Source organism: Mobula hypostoma, chromosome 10, assembly GCF_963921235.1.
Source record: "Mobula hypostoma chromosome 10, sMobHyp1.1, whole genome shotgun sequence".
NCBI classification, from domain to species: domain Eukaryota; kingdom Metazoa; phylum Chordata; class Chondrichthyes; order Myliobatiformes; family Myliobatidae; genus Mobula; species Mobula hypostoma.
The window spans coordinates 41,193,476-41,205,515 of NC_086106.1; the positions used below are offsets into that span (position 1 = coordinate 41,193,476).

The following is a 12,040-nucleotide window of genomic DNA, read 5'->3' on the forward strand; positions in this document are numbered from 1 at the left end:
TTGGTCTTTTGCCCCTTAGCTAAGAACCCTCAAAAACCCCAGCCCGCTCTTCATTCCTATAATGAAGGAGGGAGTGCAGGAGCCTGAAGTCACACACTCAATGTTTTAGGGATAGCTTCTTCCCCTCCGCCATCGGATTTCTGAATGGACAATGGACCGTACCTCATTTCTTGCTCTTTTGGTTCTACTTTTAATGTATTCATTGTAATTTACAGTAATTTTAACCTATCGCACTGTACTGCTGCCACAAAGCAACAGATTTCACGACTATGTTAGTGATAATAAACTTCTGATGCAGAGCACCAGGGGAGAGCCATGTGGTGAAAGGAGAATGTGAAACGGAGAAACGGCTTTCTCCCTTATTATGTCGAATACTGGGTGAACGAGTAGTCTTTGGGGTACTGCAAGTCTGTGTCTTTGCTGTTGCTTTGCTGCACACTTGAGTGTTTGGTGGTGGGTGCCAATGTTTTTTTTGCTGGTGGGGGAAGGGAGGGATCGTTGCTTGCTGCCGCTTACGCGCAGGAGGAAGGGGAGCTGAGGGAGCATTGTGGGGTTCTACCATTTAACTGTCATTCATCCTTTGGGGACACTCCTCTGTGTTCGTGGACGGTTGTGAAGAAAAAGCACTTCAGGATGTATATTGTATACATTTCTCTAATATTAAATGTACGTTTGAAACCTTTGAAACATTACTCAGACAGCATCTGAGGTCAGCATCGAGCCTGGGCCTAGGACCCATGAGGCAGCTGTTCTGACTGATGATATGAAAATAATGGAGAGGGGGAATTATTTTTTTGAATTTTTACCATCCCTTTGTGAAAATAAATGCTTCTTGACTCAATCCTGAACTTCCTGGCTCAAATTTGAAGATTAAGTTTATCTCCCAGTATTCTATACCCACATCAGAGAATGTAGTTTTCCGTATCTACTTCCTTTAACTATTCTGAACACTGATCAGATCAGATCACCCCACTATCATAAAGAAATACAAGACAGATTTTTGTCCTCAGTTTTCAAGCCCAGGCAGCAACCTAATGAATATCCACTCTCATTGTTGTTCCTGAGAAACTGCTCCCTTTGCAATCACAATATACAGACTGACATGAAATTAACTTTTTTAACAACTTACGGCTTTCAATAATTTGTGTTTCCAATGTGTTTCAGTCCTCCACACTACTAACTTTTTATTTGGAATATATTCTAATTTACATTTCTTTGGTCTTGGCAGCACAGTAGCATAGCAGTTAGTGTAACGTTTTACAGCACCAGGGATCAGAATATTGGGGCTCAATTCCCACAGCTATATGTAAGGAGAGTTTACATTTTCCCATCGCCACCAGCTGCTCCAGTTTCTTCCCACATTCCAGAAATGTATGGGTTAGTAAGTAGTGAGCATGTTGTGTTGGCACCAGAGGTGTGGCTGCTTCCAGCTCATCCTCAGACTGTTGATTGTTAACAATACATTTCACTATATATTTCAATATTTTGATGCATATATGACTAATAAAGCTAATCTATCTTTTCTGTTGGAGATAGCCACATCTTTCCACATCTTGTGATCGATGCTGACAAAATTTCTCCCCACAGTTTGGCTTGCTGGGTTCCTCCAGCAGATATGCAGAGAAAATTTACAAATTTTGAGGACCTGAGTTATAAGGAAAGGTTGAACAGGTTAGAACTTTATTCCTGGAAAGTAGAAGATTGAGGGGAGATCTGATAGAAATAAACAGAATTTTGAGGAGTATAGCGGACTTTTTCTACTGAGGTTGGGTGAGACTAAAACAAGAGGGTGAAAAATGAAATGTTTAAGGGGAACATGAGGGGTAACTTTTTCATTCAGCATGTGTGAGTGTGCAGAATAAGCTGCCAGAGAAAGAAGTGGATGGAGGTTTGATTTAAGAAAAGTTTGGATAAATAAATAGATGGGAGAAGTATGGAGGGCTATGGTCCAGGTGCAGGTCAGTGGGACTAGGCAGATTAACAGTTCAGCATGGACTAGATGGGCTGAAGGGCCTGTTTCTACGTTGTAGTGTACTATGACTCTCTGACTCCGGATTCCACCACCTACGATCACTGTGTGTCACATAAACTTCTTTTAGTCTTAATTTTACTTATTTAATCATTACTCACACACAAAACTTTGTGTCTGCTGCAGACTTGCATATGGCATTCCATTCAAGCTATTAATACAGTCTGAGAACAGAATCCAGTAGAACGTTACTTAGTAGCTTTTACTATTCAAAGCACCTACTCTTTATTCTTCATTGAGTATAGCTATCATTTATTATTTTATTTATTTATTGAGATACAGCATGGAATAGGCCCTTTCAGCCCTTCGAACTGCGCCGCCCAACAATCCCCTGATTTAACCCTAGCCTAATCATAAGACCATAAGATATAGGAGCAGAATTAGGCCATTTGGCCCATTGAGTCTGCTCCGCCATTTCATCATAGCTGATCTAATTTTCCTCTCAGCTCCAATCTGCCTTCTCCCTGTATCTTTTCATGCCTTGACTAATCAAGAACCTTTCAACTTTTGCCTTAAATTTATGTAAAGGTTTGACCTCCACAGCTGCCTGTGGCAAAGAATTCCACATATTCACCACTCTGGCTAAAGAAATATCTTCTCATGTCTTTTTTTAAAAGGATATACCTCTATTCTGAGGCTGTGGCCTCTGGTCCTAGACTCTCCCACCATAGGAAACATCCCCTCCACATCCATGCTATCAAGGCCTTTCTCCATTTGATAGGTTTCAATGAGGCCACCCCTCATTCTTCTGAATTCCAGCCAATACAAGCCCAGAGCCATCAAACATTCTTCATATGACAAACCGTTTAATATTGGAATTATTTTCGTGAACTTCCAGTTTCAGCACATCCTTTCTAAGATAACGGGCCCAAAACTGCTCACAATACTCCAAGTGAGGCCTCACCAATGCTTTATAAAATTTCAAAATTACATTCTTGCTTTTATATTCCAGTCCTCTTGAAATGATTGCTAATATCACATTTGTCTTCCTCACTATAGACTCGACCTGCAAATTAACTTTCAGGGAATTCTTTACAAAGACTTTCAAGTCCCTTTGAACCTCAGTTTTTTGTATTTTCTCTCCATTTAGAAAATAGTCAACCCTATCATGTCTTCTACCAAAGTGCACGACCATACACTTCCTGGCAGTGTATTCCATCTACCATTTCTAAGCCCCTCTGTAGCCTCTCTACTTCCACAAAACTACCCCCCTCCAGTTATCATCATATTGTCTGCAAGCCTTGCAACAAAACCATCAATTGTGTCATCCAAATCATTGACGTATAATGTAAAAAGAATGAGTCCCAATACAGACCCTCGTGGAACACCACTAGTCACTGGCAGCCAGCCAGAAAAGGCTTCCTTTATTCCCACTCTTTCCCTCCTGCCAATCAGCCGCTGCTTTATCCATACTAGAATCTTTCCTGTAATACCATGTTAAGCAGACTCATGCATGGCACCTTGTCGAAGGCCTTCTGAAAATCCATGTACACAACATGAACAGATCCTCCTTTGTCTATCCTGCTTGTTATTTCTTCAAAGAATTCCAACAGATTTGTCAGGCAAGATTTTCCCTTGAGACTGACTACATCCCATTTTATCATCTGCCTCCAAGTGCCCTGAGACCTTTTCCTTAATAATCAACTCCAACATCTTCCCAACCAGTCAGACTAACAGGTCAACAGTTTCCTTTCTTCTGCCTCTCTTCCTTCTTGGAGAGGAGTAACTATTTGCAATTTTCCAGTCTTCTGGAACCATTCCAGAATCTAGTGATTCTTGAAAGACCGGTGCGCATGTGCCGGTCGTGCATGCAGCCTGTTACAGCCATTCCAGACCGGTATTCTTACTTTTTAACTTACATTATGTTTTGTATTTTTTTCACGGTAACACGTCGAAGCTGCACCCTCTCTAACATGCTGGTAGAGAGAGTTTTATTTGGGTTTTTAGTGCTAGAAATAGTTACATTCTGACACGTCTCATTAGCGGGACAGAAGCATGGTAGCATTGTGTATTCCAGGGACCAGCTGATTGAGCTTATGCCGGCTGGTTTAGCGAGCAGAGCGGCGGACACCCCTGCTGAAATCTGGAAGAAAACACACAGAGGATGCAGAGGGGGATCACAAAGTCGAGGAAAGAGGACCGGGTCGAGACAACAGAGATTTATGGAGAAGAGGAGTTCAGTGGGTAATAAAATGGACGAGTTCATGGCGCTAGCCAGGCGTCAGAGAACATTTCGGGAGTGCAGTGTTATTTGTTTCACTGGAACGGGGCTGCACGAGGACATACCCGATCAAAACTTCTCCATGGACGGCTTCCAGACTGTTCCGGCTGACCGGAAGTGCACTGAGACCGGTAAGCGTAAAGGAGTTGGGTGCTTACTGTTCTGGTTAACAACAGATGGTGCAATCCGGGTCATATTACGATAGAGGAATGTGTTTGTAGACCGGATATTGAACTTTTGCTGTTGGACTTCGGTCATATTCCACCGAGATACAACACTGGGAGGTCATTCCTGCCTGTGGCCATCGAATTTGCAGCTCCTCCCATGGTGGGTCAGACACCCTGAGCCAATAGGTTGGTCCTGGATTTATTTTCCATCTGGCAGAGTTTGCATTTTGTTGCTTGATTGTTTGTGGTTTTTGTATCGCTATATTTATGCTCTATTCTTGATTGGTGCGGCTGTAACGAAACCCAATTTCCCTCGGGATCATTAAAGTATATCTATCTATCTATCTGTCTAATGCCTCTGCAATCTCTTCAGCTACCTTGTTTAGAACTCCAGGGTGTGGACCATCCGGTCCAGGTGACTTACCTACCTTCAGACCTTTCAGTTTCCCAAGAACCATTCCCTGGTAATGGTAACTTCACACACTTTATGACCCCTGACACCTGGAACTTCCACCATACTACTAGTGTCTTCCACCGTGAAGAGCATAATCACAGGGCAATTTACAAGATCCGTTAACCTACCGACCGATACATCTTTGAACTGTGGGAGGAAACTGGAGCAACTGGAGAAAACCCATAGGGAGGACGTACAGTCGCCTTCAGATGACATTGGAATTGAACTCTGAACTCCAATGCCCCGAGTTGTAATAGCATCGCACCATGGTGCCCAGAAATTTAAAACAGAGGTTGATAGGTTCTTGATAGGGTGTCAAAAGTTATGTGGAGAAGGGTGGAGAGCAGGGTTGGGAGGAATAATAAAATCAGCCATGATGAAGTGGTAGAACAGATTCAATGGGATAAATGACCTAATTCTGCTCCTATGTCTTATGGTCTTCCCTGTGTCTTAGCTCTTAACTTCCAATTTAAATATAAACCTGCCTTAACAATTATTGACCAGTAGCACTCACATCTATGGTGATGAAGATCTTGGAAAGTTTGGTTATTTCTTGAATCAACTCCTGCCTAAACAAGTACCTGGACTCAGCAATTTGCCTATCACCACAATAGGTCTACAATGGATATGATCTCATTGGCACCTCACACAGCTTGGGATCACCTGGATAATACTAATACTCATGTCAGGCTGCTGTTCACTGACTACAGCTCAGTGTTTAACACAATCATTCCTACAATTCTCATCAAAAAGCTCCAAACCTCTGCCTCTTTACCACTGTCTGCAAATGGATCCTCAGCTTCCTCACCGGAAGACTACAGTCTGTGTAGATCAGAAATAATATATCCACCTTGGTAATAATCAACTCTGGTGCACTTCAGGGATGCGTGCTTAGCACTGCTCTACTCTCTCTGCACCCATGACTGTGTGGCCAGGCATAGCTCAAATGCCGTCATTAAGTTTGCTGATGATTGCTATTTTGCTCAACAAATTGGCTATTGTTGGCAGAATTTCAGATGATGACAAGAAGACAAACAGGAGCGAGATAGATCAATTGGCTGAGTGGAGTTGCAGCAACAACCGTGTACTCAACGTTAGTAAGACCAAGGAATTGATTGTGGACTTCAGAAAGGGTAGGACAGAGGGCACACACACTAGACCTCATCGACGAATCAGTGGTGGAAAGGGGGAGCAATTTCAAGTTCCTGGGTGTCGACGTCTCTGAGGATCTATCCTGGCCCAGCATGTTGATGTAGTTACAAAGAAAGCATGACAGTGGTTATATTTCTTTAGAAGTTTGAGTAGATTTTGTTTGTCACCAAAGATATTTGGAAATTTCTACAGATGTAACATGCAGAGCATTCTGACTGGCTGCATCACCACCTGGTATGGGGGTGGAGGGGCACTGCACAGGATTCAAACAAACTGCAAAAAATTATAACTCAGCTCCATCATGGGCTTTAACCTCCCCAGCATCCAAGTTATCTCCAAGGAGTGAAGCCTCAAAAAGGCGGCATCCATCATTAAGGATCCCATTGATTCAAAGTACATTTATTATCAAAGTATATCTACAGTATACAACCCTGAGATTAGTCTTCCCCACAGACAGGCACGAAACAAAGAAAACCATGGAACCCATTCAAGGAAACGTATCAACCCCTCCCTCCCATACACAAATAGCAAAACTACGAGTGAAAAGCACAGAATATAAAACACCAAACCACAAAATCATCATCGAAGCAGTCCAGGCATATTGAATTCAGCTCAGTTCTATTCCACCTTGCACTGTGTTTGTTATCTGCAGGCCGCCTCAATCAGAATTGCACAAAACAGCAAAAAAAGGAGGGTCCCAAAACCAGAAGCACATCATAATGTGTCCAGTCCACAAACTGTGCCGATTGAACATTGTCCAAAACCTAGGACCCCAGCAGCATCGGGGGGGGGAGAGAGAGAGAGAGACCAGGGACCCTCCTCTGGGAGTGGCGAGCGAGAGGGAGGCAGAGAGTGTCACACGCAGACACCCTCCGGGAGCAGTGAGTGAGAGGGAGGGAGAGACTGTCAGATGTAGACATCTTCCTCTGGGAGTAGCGAGCGAGAGGGAGGGAGAGTGTCACCTGCAGACACCTTCCTCTGGCAGCAGTGAGTGAGAGGCAGATAAATGCATTGAACACCTGCTAGCCTTCTTCTCTCATATCAGTGATTTCAATCTTTCTTGATACTTTAATCGGTGAATCAGTGAGAAATGGAGTTAATCTAGTAGTGTTCCTCAGGGGCTGGTATTGGGTCTGCTACTTTTCAGATTGTTTATTGATGATTTAGATAATGGAATTGATTACTTTGTGGCAAAGTTTGTGGATGATACAAAGATAGGTGGAGGGGCAGGTAGTGCTGAGGAAGCAATGCGATTGCAGCAGGACTTAGAAGAATTGGAAGAATGGGCAAAACAGTGGCAGACGGAATATAGTGTTGGGAAATGTATAATAATTTATTTTGGTAAAAGTAACAATAGTGCGGACTATTATCTAAATGGGGAGAAAATTCAAACATCAAAGGTGCAAAGGGCCTTGGGAATCCTTGTGCAAGACTTCCAGAAGGTTAATTTATAGGTTGAGTCTCTGGTAAAGAAAGCAAATGCAATGTTGGCATTTATTTAAAGGGGAATAGAATATAAAAACAAGGAGATAATGCTGAGCCTTTATAAGACACTAGTCAAGCCGCACTTGGAGTACTGTCAACAGTTTTGGGCCCCGTATCACAGAAAGGATGTGTTCTCATTGGAGAGAGTCCAGAGGAGGTTCACAAGGATGATTCCAGGAGTGAAGGGGTTAACATGTGAGGACCGTCTGGCAACTTTGAGCCTGTACTCACTGGAATTTAGAAGAATGCGTGGGGATCTCATTGAAACCTACTAAATGTTTAAAGGACTCGATTAGGTTGATGTAGAGAGGAAGTTTCCTGTGGTGGGGGTAGTAAGGCGGATCAACACCTCCACCCACTATCTCCACCACTACTTGATTATTTCCCATCAGTCACCTAATGGACAGACGCTCAATCTATGTAGCTTATGTATTTATTTATTGTGGCTTTTGTATGTTTTGAGTGCTGTATCAGATCTGGAATTACGATTATTTCATTCTCCTTACACTTGCGTATAGGAAATGATATGAAACAATCTTGAACCTTAAAATAACACATTTGGTGACAATGTCAGAAAAACAAAGTCACAAAGAAAAGGAAAAGATCCTGAGTGGTCCATCTTGCTCAGGTGTCCAAGTGCTCAGAGTGAAACATTGCCTATTGCACTAGATCAGGCAGTGTGTTCCAGATTCCAACCACCAACTGGGTGAAAAAAATTCCTCCTAAGATCCCCTCCAGACCTCTTTACCACCAAGTCAAGTTCAAGTTTATCGTCATTCAACTGTACACATGTATATCACCAAACAAGACAACATTCCTCCGGACCCAGGTGCACAACACACTACATACAACTCTCACACAACACACAAAGTGTCCCACCAAATGAGATAACATTCCTCTGGACCAAGGTGCACAACACAGTACATATAACACACACAACACAAACTAATATTATCAGAAATAAATTAATAAATAATAAAGTGCATATATGATACAAGTTGAAAGGTAAACAGTAGAACACTACTGATGCTTCATATGTGATGAGGAATTCAGTCGTCTTACTGCCTGGGGGAAGAAGCTATTTCCCATCCTTACAGTCCGTTTCCTAATGCTCTGGAGGCTCCTGCTTGATCATAGGAGGGTCAAAAGAATTGTTGGACAGATAGGAGGGATCACTGGCACCCTAAGCACATAACCTCTAGTTTTCGAAGGTGATGAACCTATGGAACGTGTTTCCAAGATGTCACAAACAAAAGTTTTGTTGGCATGTGACATGCAGTGCTGCCCCCACCCCTCCCCCACACATTCCTCTTTAAGCCCCACTCATAATAAAAAGATATACAATTGGTCATCTTTACTGCTAAATGAAGCAACAATTATTTTACAACCCAAGAGCAGTGAAATGTTTTTATAGGAAGCACCTCATGCTGGCTTGGCACCGGCTAGACAACTGCAAGAATGCACACTGTTGAATGATAGATTTTGAAATCCTCGCAGACCTGGTGTACACATCAGTATCTGGATAGCAAACAGTTACGGCAACAATTGTATTTAGAACTGATGTTATTTCCAATTGTCTTAAAAATATTAATATTGATAATTTTTGAGCTGGCTTTCTAAAATGCCTCATTTATTTTAATCTGTCTTGTACATTTTGATGAACAGTAAAACAATGAATACACACAAGTCAGCAACAGAACTCATTCTTTTTCCTTAAAATGGTCAATAATTATTTTTACAAATTCATTAATCAATGATAATCTCTGCTCAAAATTACCATGTCAGGTGAGAGAATTTTTATGGAGTTATTGTTAATTTGGGCACACACTCTCAAGATTCACCACTTCTGCCCTGAATTCTGGCATCTTTGCCTCAGGGGATAGTTTCCTGCAGATTTCCTGGGTTGTATGTGGAAACCTTGCTCTCAGAATCTGTGTTCCGACTGCAAATAGCTTAAATTCAGTCAATGAGTCACAATGGGATCACTTGCAACATTTTAGGAACTAAGGCAAGGGGGATGGTTCAGGGGATACATGTGAGGGCAATGATACAGTAGGGCTGAGTTAATAGATTAGTATACAGGCCTCTGACTATCTGGAGACAGATGTTCAAAACACATTACAGCAGCTGGAGAATTAACAATTCGAGTGCTTAAATAAAGCTGAGAAAAAATGCTAATCTCGGGAATGTGACCAGAATATAATGGATTTACAGTATATCAGGGATCATAGAGACAGTAGTTTTACAACAGAGAAACAGGTCCCTTGGCACAACACGTCTATACTGATCATGAATTCACTCATCTCACTTCCCAGGATTTGCTCTGTAGCTTCCTTGTCCTAGTGATACAAATGTCAAGAAGTGTAGAGGAGGCTTGACTCAAATGCAGAGCAGCACAGATGACTTAGCAGTGAGTAATATAAAACAAATTGCAAAATAACAAGCCACGAGGAATCACAAAACTTGAGAGAATGGATACTTAACACAATAAGGTAACTGAAGCCTAGGAACAACGAGTTGAGACTGGCTGGTTCAATGGGCAAACAAGGAGCATGGCTGGGAACTGGGTTTAAATAGGCTGCAGGTGATGAATTGAAATGAGTGGGAGGTGACTCCTTTTAGTTGGGTGGAGGCTGGGTGTGCAGGCTTGTTCAGTTCATTAGCTCCCTTTAGGAAAGATGAGCTGCCATCCTTACCTAGTCTGATCCCCAGGCTCACCTCATTCTCATTGACTCTGTAGTATGGCCAGGTTCGATCCTGACCTCTGGCACTGTCTGTGTGGAGTTTGCATATTCTCCCTGCTTGGGTTAGTGGGTTAATTTACCGCCATTAGCAATCTTTATACAGGGGCTGATGGGAGCATCAGGAAATGGTTCATGGGCATGCAACAACATAATTGGGCAAATGGGACTGATGTTATTTTTCAGAGCTAGCAGAAACTCAATGGGCTGAATGGCTTCCTATGTTGCAATGAAATATACATACTGGAGCAATTATGGATGGATGTTGACCTCTATAATGACATGAGGTGGTATTGACAGGTGAAGTGAGGAGGTAATAGATGGCAAATACAGTTCCAGTGTGGGAAAATGTGACATTAGCCATATTGGCAACAAAAAAGGAAGCACTGAGAGATTGCAGCGGGATCTGAGTATCCCAATGTGTGAGTTGCAGAAGATTTGTATGCTGGCACAGTAAGTAATTAGATTAGATTAGCTTTATTTGTCACCCATACGTTGAAAGATATAGTGAAAAGTGTCATTTTGCCTCAGCGACCAGCACAGTCTGAGAATGTGCTGGAGCAGTCTGCAAGAGTCACCATCTTTCTGGCACCAACATAGCATGCCCACAACTCACTACCCCTAACCCATACAGTATGGCTTTGGAATGTGGGAGGAAACCTACATGGTCACAGGAAAAATGTACAAACTCCCTACTGAGAGCAGCAAGAATCAAACCCTGATCGGTGATTATTGTAAAGTGATTGTGCTAAAGCTATGCTACCATGCTGCCCACCACTATTAATTAGGAAGGATTACAGAACGTTATCGTTCATGGCTAGCAGAATTGAACACAAAGGTTATGTAGAGCATGGTGAGACCATGTCTGTCCTGGTGTACAGTAATAGTCTTCTAAGGATGATGTTCAGACAAGGTTTGCAGTTGTACAAGGCCTTGGTGAGACCACACCTGGAGTATTGTGTGCAGTTTTGGTCCCCTAATCTGAGGAAAGACATCTTTGCCATAGAGGGAGTACAAAGAAGGTTCACCAGATTGATTCCTGGGATGGCAGGTCTTTCATATGAAGAAAGACTGGATGAACTGGGCTTGTACTCGTTGGAATTTAGAAGATTGAGGGGGGATCTGATTGAAACGTATAAGATCCTAAAGGGATTGGACAGGCTAGATGCGGGAAGATTGTTCCCGATGTTGGGGAGGTCCAGAACGAGGGGTCACAGTTTGAGGATAGAGGGGAAGCCTTTTAGGACCGAGATTAGGAAAAACTTCTTCACACAGAGAGTGGTGAATCTGTGGAATTCTCTGCCACAGCAAACTGTTGAGGCCAGTTCATTGGCTATGTTTAAGAGGGAGTTAGATATGGCCCTTGTGGCTACAGGGGTCAGGGGGTATGGAGGGAAGGCTGGGTTCTGAGTTGGATGATCAGCCATGATCATAATAAATGGCGGTGCAGGCTCGAAGGGCCGAATGGCCTACTCCTGCACCTATTTTCTATGTTTCTATGTTTTCTATGTTTCTATGTTTACTGAACAGCAGGACCAGGGGGATTGTGATATGTCCTGGGGCTGCAGTGCTCACAGGGGATTATGATTTACAGAAAGCTTCTGACAAAGATGACAAGGCTGACAAACCACATGCCTGTAGTTGTGGAGACAGTTTTTAGCATTGTTAGAAGACAGGCTGACTGGCAGAAGGCAGAACATGGGGACAGGAGGGCTGCCCGTCATCAGTGGAGTCATGGTAGCATAGTGGTTAGTGTGATGCTATTACAGCTTGGGGTTTCAGAGTCTGGAG

The 12,040-nt window shown here is 42.8% G+C and overlaps 1 protein-coding gene across 2 annotated transcripts in view; it reads right to left on the bottom strand.

The window, feature by feature from the left end:
- Positions 1 to 12,040, bottom strand: part of LOC134352866 (protein FosB-like) — a 144,684-nt gene that overhangs the window by 6,175 nt on the left and 126,469 nt on the right. The window lies entirely within an intron of this gene.